Source organism: Schistocerca gregaria, chromosome X (genome assembly GCF_023897955.1).
Source record: "Schistocerca gregaria isolate iqSchGreg1 chromosome X, iqSchGreg1.2, whole genome shotgun sequence".
In the NCBI taxonomy this organism is placed as follows: Eukaryota; Metazoa; Arthropoda; class Insecta; order Orthoptera; family Acrididae; genus Schistocerca; species Schistocerca gregaria.
Window position 1 is genome coordinate 401,837,183 of NC_064931.1, and position 13,230 is coordinate 401,850,412.

Here is a 13,230-nt window from a genome sequence, read left to right on the forward strand (position 1 = left end):
TTGCATATTTCTGGATGGAGGGCAAGATTGGAAACTGGGCGCATAGCTCGATCTTCACATCTTAGCAGCAGGTACGAGGTGCTACCCAGAAATAATTCAAATGGCTCTGAGCACTATGGGACTTAACATCTGAGGTCATCAGTTCCCTAGAACTTAGAACTACTTAAACCTAATTAATCTAAGGGCATCACACACATCCATGCCCGAGGCAGGATTCGAACCTGCGACCATAGCAGTCGCACGGTTCCAGACTGAAGCGCCTAGAACCCCTCGGCCACACCGGCCGGCCTAACCAGAAATGCTAAAACATCTAAGCCAGCATGGGATGCCTCTCTTGTTGGGCTATTGGCTGATTTTTCCGCCCAGTCTGAACATGTGTAGAGTCAATGAGAGCTCTGACATTAGAAGGGTAGTGGAGTCCCTCAGGTAAACAGCATGCAAATCAGGAAAGAATGCTGGTGTGCACTCTGTATGCCTCCTAGGAGGCCTCATCCGAGACATAGAGGAGGCACATACAGTGGCCATCAAAAGCACTGGGTGCAGCCAGCTGCAAAATGTGGCTCACGTCAGTACAAATGACAATTCCCACATGGGTTCTGAGGCCATTCTTCGTTCCTTGCAGCAGTTGGGTAATCTAACAGCGGCTAGCATTGCTTGGAGGCAGCAGGTTAAGCTAACTACATATAGATAGTTCCCAGAGCTGATTCCAGTCCTCTCATTTGAAGCAGAGTGGAATGTTTGACCCAACGCACTGAAAATTCCGCAATGATACTGGATGCGAATTTCTCGACCCCCACTACTGTGTGGATAACAGTTGGGCTCCCCTCATTAGGTCAAGTGTTCACTACACAAGGAAGTGGCTACTGTGGTGGTAGAGAACATTTGGCACACACTCCCCTCCCCTCTCCTCTCCTCTCCCCTCCCCACCCATTTCCTTTGCCTACACTTGGGATAAGTGATGAATTGCCTGCCAAAATCAATAAAATTCATTCATATGAATGCATCACCAACTTCTTCCTCTGAAATTAAGAAAACTATGCATTCTCTAAAAAGTTAATAGCTCATGCAGTTGGGATGGTATTTCCTTTAGACTACCAAAGATTTTTTTCCAATACAATAAGCCCAGTCTTATGTCAAGTATGTAATGCATCACTGATGTAAGACATTTTTTCAGACAGACTAAAATATGCTAGTTTGAAACCACTCTTTCGGAAAGGTGATATGAGAGATGTTAATAACTACCAAACTGTTTCACTGCTGACACGATTTTCCAAATTTTTTGTGGATCTGGTGCATTCCAGAATAGCATCTCAACTTAGCAACAATAATATCCTCAGCAAATCACAGTTTATTTTTAAAAAATGTTGCTCTAATTAGAATGCCATTTACATTCAACAGATTTTACAATCTTTAAATAACAAAATAGCATCAGTTGGTATTTCCTGTAAGATATGCTAAGGTATTTGTCTGTGTGAATCACAGTATTCTCCTAGATAAAGTCAAGTTTTATAGGATTTATCCAAACATGTCATCTTTAACTTAAAGAATGCAGAAAGTTGTACTTAGCAATTAAACCAAAATAGTCTAGAGGTGTAATAGTGACAGGGGAGCAGTCACATATATGTGGTTCCCCAAGGCTCATTCTTAATTCCAATACTGCTCCTCAAATGTAGGTAAACGATCTACTGTCCAATGTACAACAAACAGAATAGTTAGTTTGTAGATGACAAAAGTACTATAATCAATCCAAGAATACATACAGAAACAGAAGAAATGGTAAATAAAATTCTTAAAAGTATCATTGACAGTTTTTTTTAATGACCTCAGTTTTAAAAAGATACTACATATTCAATTCTGCACGTCTAGTGGTACTACACCAATAATAAGTGTAATACTTGGCAAGGAAATAATAAATAGGGTGGAAACTTCAAAATTCTTATGTGTCTGTCCATATTGATGAAAATTTAAACTGGAAAAAGCACATTTTGGAACTCCTAAAACAACTTACTCAGCTACATTTCCACTTCAAATCATTACAAATGTTGGAGAGAGACAAATCAGTAAATATATGTAAATGTAGGCTGTTGTCACAGTCAATAAAATTCTTCTGGTTTCAGGCCCCACTGTCAACTATAAAATTCCGACGTTTCGGTGACTGTTGCAAGGTGCCTTCAACAGGGTGTATTGCTGACCCTGAGGAAGGTCAGAATTTTATAGTTGACAATGCGACCTCAAACCCAGAAAAATTTTATTAAATCAGTAAGTATTTTCATTTAACAATGTCATATGGTATAATGATCTAGGGTAACTCATCTTTAAGAAAGAAAGTCTTTATGCTGCAAAAATGTCCTGCAAGAATAATATGTGGTGCTCACTCATAATCATTCAGTAGAAATGTATTTAAGGAGCTGGGCATTCTGATTACTACTTCACAGTGTATTTATTCCCTCATGAAATTTGTTGTAAATAATCCACTTAAATTCAAAAGGAACAATGATGTACATAATTACAATACCAGAAGGAAAAATGATGTTCACTGCTCCATATTAAGGTTTTCTTTAGCACAAAAAGGGGCCCACAATACTGCACAGAAATTTTTGATTACTTACCAAGCTGACAAACAGCAAAGTAAAATTTGAAAAAAAAGTGAAGAAGTTTCTTGTTGACTGTTCCTTCCGTTGCATAGAAGAAATTCTGTATGATGTGTAAAAGAGGTGGGTAGGAGTTACTAACTCACATCCATATACTTAAAAAAACTTTTAAATGTTCAGCATGTAGCCATGTTTGCAGATTAATTTGTGATGTGAGTGTGACACGACTCATTCCACATAATGAAGATTCATCATACAAACTAAATTCCTTTTTAAATGTCCTCTCAAGGCATGTCACTGACAGTTCCGGAAGTCTGCAAAGCAATATGTGAGACTTTGAATGACTTTGTTAAGGTAATGTCTCCTTTCAAAATTACACTCAGGTGATGTCACTGATAGTGTATCAAGTTTGCAAATCCAATATTTCTAACATCATAAAATTCCATCACAGCGTTTAAGGACATTTTATTACAAAATAAAATTTAAGAACCCAAAATAAGATTTAATCACTATCTTCAGACATTAAAAACACCCTTTATATTAAGATTGTCAGCACAGGCATAACCTGTTTCTTGTTGTGTCATTTGCTTTGTGACTGTTGCATGTATTGCAAATGCTGGGTGTCAACTGAACTTGGATAGAGTGTTACATATTGTTTTTTCACCGTTTTTTCCTACAAAAAACTGTCTACAGTGTGCAATATTTCCTCTCTATTTTCATCATCAATTTTTTTATAATTTTTTTGCCAACAGTTGGCAATACAATTCTACAGAATCAGGCTATGCTTTCTCCATTTCTGATAATGTTTTTAAAATAGATATTGCCTGATCCAATTGTCTCTTTCTGTTTTCTAGTTCTGGCAGTCTGCAAGTTTGTATTTGCTAGGCATGTGTGTAAACTCATGTTCCACAGATTTAGCATCTACGTTTTCACTCTCATTTTTATTGGAAAAAGACTGAAAGAAACTTATGATGTCAGTAAATGGAGACTGTGTCCTATAATTAATGTGTACCACAGTCATTTTATACTGTTATGGTGAAAGTAACAACTTGTTTTTTTCTGTTTCAGTTGCCTGCAAGTAGTGTAGAATGGCTTCTTGTAGCACAAAGATTTGAAAACACTTGGCAATTCCAACATTGTCTAGAGGCTTTGGACGGCAAACATGTCAAAATACAGGCTCCTATCAATAATGGATCACAGTTTTTTAATTATAAAAGTAGTTTCAGCATAATGCTGCTAGCTCTAGCTCTCGTTGACTACAACTTTCTATGTGCAGATATCGGTACCCATGGTTGGATGAGTGATGGAGTTTTCCATGAAAACCTGATTCACTGCAAACTTCTAGACAGTGGTATCTGCCAGTTCTTTATGTTTTTCTGGCAGGTGCTGCCTTTGCATTATCACACAGAATTGTGAAGCCCTATCCATAAGTACCTTCCACTGATAATCAACAGAGAATATTCAGTTTGCAGTTATCACTTGCCAACGTAGTATTTGAATGTACATTTAGTGCAATGACTTCTGTCTCTAGAATGTTCCAAACACCATTGTTGTTGGCACCACTTTTAACATTCACATGTGTAATATTGCACAACTTTTTTTTAAAAGGGAGCAGAATTTCACATAGTATGTACATGCCTGGAAAGTAAATCAAACTTCGCTACTCTTACTAATACACCAAGGTGGCAACACAAAATGCGAGAGAAATACTTGAAGAATTGTAGGTAACGTTTATTCAGTCCAATCTTAAATATGAAAGTATGTGTAAGAGCATACATGATAATAAGGAAGAGTATAAAATACCTTCGTTTCAATTCACTTACCTCTGTTTTTATTATGATAGTACCATTCTTGCTATAAACTTGTCCAAGGAAAGTGTCCATTAGTTTGTAAGTAAACAACGTGCTTTTGTACACTTCATCTGCCAATGCGTGGAGGGAGGGAGATTATAGTTTACCATCCTGTCCATAGTGAGGTCATTAGAGATGGAGCAGAAGCTCAGATTATGGAAGAATGGGGAAGGATATCAGTCTTACCCTTTTCAAAGTAGCCGTCCTGGCACTTACTTAAAGCTATTTAGGGAAATCATCGAATACCTAATCCTGGATGGCTGGATGTGGAGTCGAACCGTCGTCCTCACGTGAGTCCAGTGTGTTAACCACTGTGCTACGTCACTCTGTGATTGTTTAGTCGATAAACCAGCGACGATAAACCAAACATTAAGCATTCTTTTTTCCTTTCCAAATCGTAATGGAGCAATTCATGCCGATTTTCTTTAATGTGTTGCCATGCATCAGTATTGGTATTTAGATTTGAATGGTTTTTTTGGAGCTGCATTCCACAAATGAATCTGTTGATACAGTTTCAGAAACTCAAGTACCTGAGAATTGCTCCTCTGTTCAATTTGAGACATTTCGAAAAAAAAAAAAAATGTGAAAGAAATATGACAAAGAACAAGCGAGCAAAGAAACTCAGTTACCAACGAAGAACGAGCGAACACCCAGACTCAGACGAAAAAGACAGAAAACAAACAGCATTGGCGCCAGTATGTGGTCAGCGTAGCGATACTGACCCAACGTCCTTTGATGTTTGGTTGAAATACCGACAAGCAATGAAGTCGAACCAACGTCGGCACCACTGTTGGTTCCAATGCTATTTCATCGATCCACATGTTTGACGAACATTATTGGCACCCACATTGGCCCACGATGTGTGGAACCGGCCTTTATGTATTGTTCCCTCGGCAGCACTGACCCACAGTCGAAAGTATCCTTGAACATTCTACGCCTGAACACACCAAGCTCCACACTGCACATGCAAATGTCCAATCTCTGCCTGTTCATCTAGACAAGTTCTGTCATATATTTCAGGACATGGACGTCCATGCAATAGGCCTACTTCAGTTGGAGACCTGGCTCAAACCAAGTATTTCCACAAGTTCAGTAAAACTAGATGCTACGTATTTCTAAGACAAGACAGGTGTAACAGACAAGGGGATGGAGTAGGGGCATATATAGGCGCTGATTTATCACACACTGTGCTACACACATTTAACAATAATGAAGATAAACAAGTGTAATATATGTTCACAGAGTTCAAATCCCTTAACAGAAAGCGACTAATATGCATCATCTACAATCCTCCTGAAGTGGGCGGTTTTGTCTGCTTTGAAAAGTCTTGAATCAACATAGAAGCATATACTTATAGCTGGAGATCCTAACATAAATTTTCTACCCAATAGTCCTTACAGTGTGAAATTTAAGTGCGTGTTTTCGTCTTCAAATGGTACGCTACTTCACCTCGTGCCTACCCATCACATAACCAGTTGTCACTGTCTCATAGATATATCCAGAGCGAAGTTCCCTAACACTGTAATTTGTGCCTCTCAAATATCTGCGCCTGGCATGTCGGCCATGACATAATTTTCATGACGTACTCACTAGAATGTCCCACAAAAGAAACCACTACTGACAACATATTGAGACTTCAAATGCATTAATTTATCTGATCTTGCAACTTCTCAGACAGTGGGCATGCAAACTACACCCTACACCTGAAAATCGTATCGCAGACACAATAGAATTAGTGAAGTCATGAGAAATTCTAAGCTCATGCATGCCGATACATTAACTGACAACAGACATAGACCAAATGTCCTATGCATAAACCAGTATATGTAAAGTATAAACTGGTATATGTAAAGTATAAATTGGTATAGGTAAAGTATAAACTGCAGCAGATACCAAAATCCCAACCAAAGAACCAAACTGGTACTTTGCATTACGGGCACAACTACAATTGAACTGCAAATGAAACAGAGACTCATTGAATACTTCATGGGGATAGATGACTGTAGCCACGAAAAAAATCTGTCTAAAGCATATTACTTGCAATAACGTCAAAAAAGCCGATTGCACAATCTAGATAGCTACCCGAGGAATAGACTAACTTAGGGTGCATATTAAGATGGAGTGCGCATTGTACGACGCCATTGTATTCTGTGGTTAGTTATTCCTGGAATAGCATTCATGTCCAGTTTAGTAGGAAATGAGAGAAGAGCACTTTGGGTGTTTGCTCGTACGTCATTTCGTACTTACGTAGTCGTTGTCTGCAGAAATAGCATGTGAAAGATGAGTGATTGCATACCGCAAAACTGTTTGCTTGAGGATACTTTGAGGCTACTAGATACTGTAAAAGAGTTCAAGAGTGTTACTATTGATTATCCAGCTGTAGCTGACTGCAAATAATTACACCAGACGTATTTCACTTTTATTTATAAAGCATCTTCCGTGATTTTAATGTTTCTGTTACTGTGCGGAATGAGAAACAGTTTACAAAACTGAAATGTAACTAATGCAGCGTGAGGAATACTGCAGAAAGGCAAAAACGGCCAAGTGCAAATGTGAAAAGTCTTTCGACGTCAACTGTTGCTAGCGAGGAGGGGTTGAGCAGAATATGCAAAGAAACACCAACAGCATGAAAGAGGCTTTATAACTAAAAGCGAAACGCGAGTGGTGTAATACTTTTTAATTAAACTGTAGTCAGATCAAGTCGGATAACCAATATTAACAGATTTTAACAGTTGCTGAGGAAGACGTTCACTCAAACAAATGTATTACGCGTTCAAGAGCCTTGAATCTAGCCCACTCGGCGCTTATAGGGTGCCTGAAGGATGCTGTCTTCTCGGAATGCTATACAACAATTCAAACAAATAACATTAGTAGTTTTATTTCTATAGATCAGTTGACAAGCACAAACAGCTCACAGGCTTCAGTGAATAATGATATCTGGGAGACAATGTTGTTGCTCTGAAGCATTAAGGCCTAATCACACTGACCATCATGTCAAGGTGTATTCACACTGCCTGTCACGGCAAGTCACGACAGTCCAACTCACGTTATCCCAACACGCAATGCTGTCCTCAACTGTTCTTTTTGCGGGAATTGCGATGTCCGCAAGGTGATTTTCAGCTGTTGTTACTCGCAAAGTGCACATACACAGAGCTGTAGCTTATATATGTGGGTGCTGGAGGCGCTGGAGCCCACATTTGTATGAAAATGACATGTACTGGACTCAAATGATTTGCAGCTTGCAGGAATAGCTTATATATTAGGGAAGGGAGACTGGAGTGCAAACCAACACAAAGAAAGTTCGTGGGTCCGTAAAAATGTCATTACGTGGTACCAAAGTGGAATTTCACACACTACACACAGTGCGCGAGAAAGTGCAATCTGCATTTTATATTTCGGAGAGTCGAAGCACCAGTTTTTTTCATTTGTTATATCAAACTGCCCACAGAATTGCTAAAAGGAACGCAGTGTTACGAGCTGCCATCACATCCCGTGAAAATTTGTTTTGTTTTGAAGCTAACTTTAGTTGCTAGGCCAACACAAATTTTTGTGCAACAGTCATATCTGCCTCAATACCCATCCCTTCAAGATATATACGTTTCTTCACATGGTGTATTTGGCTTTTAATAGTTAAAGGGACTCATTTGTACTGGGGTTATCCAGTGAAACCCCACAGATATGACCAGTGATGGTTTCAAAACTGTTTCACACACAATTCAGAGAGCCGCTTAACAATAAATAGGCCTGACCCAAACAACTTGCAGTTTCTAAAGGTTTCTTTGTGTACCATACAAATGCCTGACAACATGCAAATAAATTCACCAATGAATCAATCTGACTCTACCCACAGTACTTTATTTCATTTCAGATTGCAGCCATATTGCTATCCGTTTCATTGTAAAATATTAAATGCGGTACCAGTATCTATAAAAATCCACTTTATAAATGTTGTAGATGACAAGTAATTTCGTATGCTCATGTTGTACAGTTCAGATTGCTGTCTCATTGCTTCAATTAATCTGTCATCATTTATTACAAATTTTAACAAAAGAAGTAACGAAATGAAAAGACTTATAGGAAACAACTGATACACCCACAAAACCACAATTGAATAAAATATAGACATCAGCGCATGGCCATCTATCTGGAGGACATGAGCTTGTAGGCCACGTGAGCAGCAACGAACGGATGATGTCAGATGCCAAAACTTTATTCCAGAGAAACCTCGACAATGCCATGATGGAACAGCCAGTCTGGATGTCGCCATTTAAAATACATTTCAGAATGTTTCGAGAGACGAGACATGAGGTGATATGACGGCCAGCGTCAATTGGCCTTAAGTGGGGCTATGATCCTCATATTTTCACCAGTGGAATGACATTTTCTGCTATTGATGTAAAGTGGCTGAGTGAAATTGGGACCTACTGTTTTACCAAAACGTTTTGCAACACGAAAATTCCATGTTTCGTCTAACAGTACACGTAACTGGTGTGCTTAAGTCTATTGTGGCACTGTCTGCTAAATAAAACGAAACAGCCATTTCCACTACTGCAGCAATTGTAACACAAGCCAGAGAAACGAGACTCTTTTTGCACAAATCATCATTTTGATGTGCCTGATTTACATAAATAACACGACCGATTTCACGAAGTACTGAAATGAAATTTATATTACTGCAAACAAACAGTATTATTTAAGAAAACAGAAAAATAGTCTCACCTGTCCGTCTGATGCTCCACTTTCTCACGTACAAAATTGAAAAGAAAGTACAACTTCCTTTGATAAGTGAAATCTGGATATAAATTCGGAATTAACGTCATTTCACTTTCTTCTCTTCCCTCATTGTCATGAACAAGTCAGCTAAAATCTTATCATCACTGTCAGCATCTGCCACTGTTCCTGCCATTTTGAAAACTTATTGCCCAGTTAAGCTCGCTAACCAGCTAGAAATCGCCGGTTAAGTTACCCCGAGTTTATTCCCTAGTTAGGCGGTATTATGGGTTCGCACATGTTACTCGCGCTATTCTGAGAATAGAGCTTAATCGGCTACTAACCAGAGGTTGCATAACTGGCTCGATGTATATTAGATCGGGGTCTACTGAACATGACTACCTCACAACCCAAACGATGAAGTTTATTACAATTTCGTTAAGTTCCTGATCATGCTACTGTAACAGGGGGAAACTGCAATTTGTCAGCTATAGAATGAAAGGGCCATGTGGTCAAACTTGGTGCCAGAACGAGAATTTGTATAACATTATTCTGAATGTCTTGTCTGTAAACTACTTTGAGTAGATAGAGAACCAACTCCTGACGGTAACATCGTAGGCCTCCTAGCAATAAACAGATGTCATTTATTTGAATCACTTAACATGAGTACAGGTGTTGCAAGGGCTGTTAAGAAAGGAAGGAAAATATTTTTGCTTAGCTAGAGTGGCAGGAATCCGATTGTAGAGTATATGAGTTTTTTGTCATCTATCTGACTTGTTAGATGCAGCCCACCACGAAAGCCTCTCCTGTGGCAGCCCCTTCGTATATGGCTATTTAACAGCAAATATGCAGTGCTGGTAAAATTCAAACACATCATTCGGTACACCTTATACAAATATGTTTTAAGCAAAGTTTTAAGCGATGGAAAAGACACACTGTTGTTTAATAGCTGTGTTCACAGTCTAACATAACAGTCGTGACACTCACTGCTGTAAATGTTCCCGCTCGACAGTTGGCTCCAAGTGGCGAGAAAGGGGAACGTCAAATGCGTCTTCAGCATAATGTTTGTTTCGCATCCGTTTCCTACGTAATTTACGAAATATTTGAATTACTGTTTTGCCTCCAAGCTTTGTGTAATATCAGAAGACATAGATGTTCCTAAAAATGATCCTAAAATAAGCACAAGCAGGGATAAAAATCATGAATCCAATGGCAAGCTACAACACATTCATGAAGAAACACTTGTAACGTTGGATACAACTGCAGCTTACCACGTTGATTCATGGGATAAATATGCTGTGCATCTCCTCAAAGCCAATAACGTCAGAAGTGCTGTCATATGTTAAATGTGCCATTAGTGTTTTTTTTTTTTTATCCAATGACATATTCTTTAGGTTATCAGTATCTTCTGCTTTAAAAGGTGAAATATGTTGTCACTTACCCCACATATTATTTGTATGCCTACCACATGCTTCTGTATTGTATGCACCGACAGAAACATAAAACATTTTGACAAAACCTGTATGTCTGAGTGCTGTAATATAATAAATTAGGAGCGAACAGCTTATTTTCGTCTTTCCATCTTGCAGCACGTTTCTCCTTCAGTGGCATGCTAATCTGGTTTAACAAGTCAAGATCATATAGTCTTCAAATTAATTTTGTTTGTTCTTCTTCACTTGATCCTTCTGATACAGTTTCTGTTGTTGTCGGTACTTAAAATAATAGGCAGTTTCCTTGTCCCATAATAGTTTTGCATGAAGTCTAGCAGTCTGCGCATTCTGACACACACTTTTGCAAGATACGAATAACTGCACTCAGTCTCAACCCTTCATCGTCAAAGCAGGTCTCTGTTGACGATTCAGATAAACCTGGAACTGGCTGCTTCTGTGCCTCCGGACTTAGCCCCTAGAACCGCAAGACCACCGCGGCCGGCATGTAGTGTCTTTCAATGTCAAAATTGTAAGGAAGTCATCTTTTACACTGAAATCCAAACATATCAATCTTGCAAAAATTATAAATTAATGTGAATCGATTTAATCTACCGATTCATCTAACACCAAAGGAAACACAAGCAGGATTGAAAAACTGTTGACTTTTTGTATTTGCCACCATTAATTCCACATTTCTGTTTTCAGTCAGTCTTCACAGTCATGTCTCTGATGGCTGATATTATCTCTGACATGTTTTTAAATGTGGAAAATAAAGACTCTTTAGGTGCCGGAAAGCACTAGTTAGCACAATACGCTTTCCAAAATGCAGAGGAAGTTATGGAATAAATTAACAGGGATTTGGTGATACAGTGACCAGCCTAAACTTCCACTACAACTATCAGCTACCATTCCATTTGTGGTGAATATTTCAAAAACACAATGAAACTTTGGCCACCCAGAAATAAATACAATGATCTAAAGTTTTATTAAGTGCTTTATTAAAACCCATAAACAAAAAAAAATAGTATGGTACATAAATCAAGCAGTATGACCCAATATCAAAATAATGAAAGGTATTGGGATGAAATACAACACATACAGCTCCTAATTTAGCTGAGCATAATACCTCCAATTTCATCCATCTCAGACCCAAATCAGTGGTCTGTTTTGAGAGAATCGTGTAACAAACACGATATAGATGAAAATACAGATCAATTTGCAGTAAAATGACATTGATGGATTTTGTGCAACCAGATTCTACACACTTTTTTGTATACAATTATAAGTCACAACAGGTTGACCAACTGTTGCACAAGAAAACTTGACACTACATGGTGTCATTTAGCACATATAGACGGAACTTTACTACCAAGCAGTATATACTAAACCCCCACCTGAGAGCCGGCAGTGAGCTGTAAAACTTTTGGAACATGATAGGCCAAAGTAACCACAGCAGTCAAACTATACACGGTTCACAGTATGGCTAAAGTAGCATTACATATTGAACATCTTTATGCACTGTAATAACAAACTGTGCTTTCCATTCGCCATGGAAATGGTGTGTTTTACTGTGTCTAGCTGCACTCATTTTTTACAAACACGTAACTAATTGATAACTATAACATGGTGCGTGTACTCCAGTACTCAGTAGCAGTCAGGAGGCTTCACACCGCAGTGATTTGGAGATGTTCGTTGCCACTTGTACAGCATACTATTCACTGGTATTGACTGCATTGTTGCTGAGCTGTGCTGTCACTGTTGTGCTATTTTAACTAAGACTGTTTTGAAAATGAGTGGTGAGACAGTTATTTGACATGTCAATCAATACAAACAGCAATCTCAGTTTCAATAATACAAAGTATTTAACTGATCAATACTTCTGTTGTGCACATAGTTGTTTCCTGAAAGCTTGAAAACTCGCATCACTAGAATAATTTCCTCTTGACGGATTGCATTTAATATTTCATGTATGATGGGCAGGGAATTTCCAAACCACACATCAACAACAAAGGTGCCAAAAACAAGGTCTGCAAAAATGGTCTAAACCGAATTGCCCAGTTCCTTATGACCAGTTGGTAAAAATTTAATTTTTTTTCTGCATGTTTGAAAGAACAGACAGTGTTGACAATCCACAGCTGTACACAATACTTCAAAATTAATTCACCGACTCTGAATTTGTTGACCTCAGCTGTATTAGGTATATAGGGTTTGTGTAAAATTTATCCAGAAAACTTTTGGAAAAATAGGTTTCTTTGACATACAGCTACAATGGCTCAAAATTCTTTCAAGTGCAGCCCTCGAGTGTCAATACACTTTTGCCAGCAGCTTTTCCATTACTCAAAGCCTGGCTGGCACATGGAGTTCAGAATGACCTTATGTGTAAATGTGCAAGCTTCTTTCACAGCACTTAGGGTTCCATGATGGTGTCCTTTGTGGAAGGAATTCACTTTTGGGAATAGGAAAAGTCTGCTGGTGCCATGCGGGTACAGTAAGGGGGTTGGGGAATTGTCGGAATGCCATTTGTCATCAGTTAGTCAGTGATCTTAAGCAGGTATGGCTGGGTCATTGTTGTGGAGCTATTTCCAATTTCCAGCGATGGTTGGTTTCACCCGGTTGACCCTTCTCTTCAGTCTTTTTAGCACTTCTACG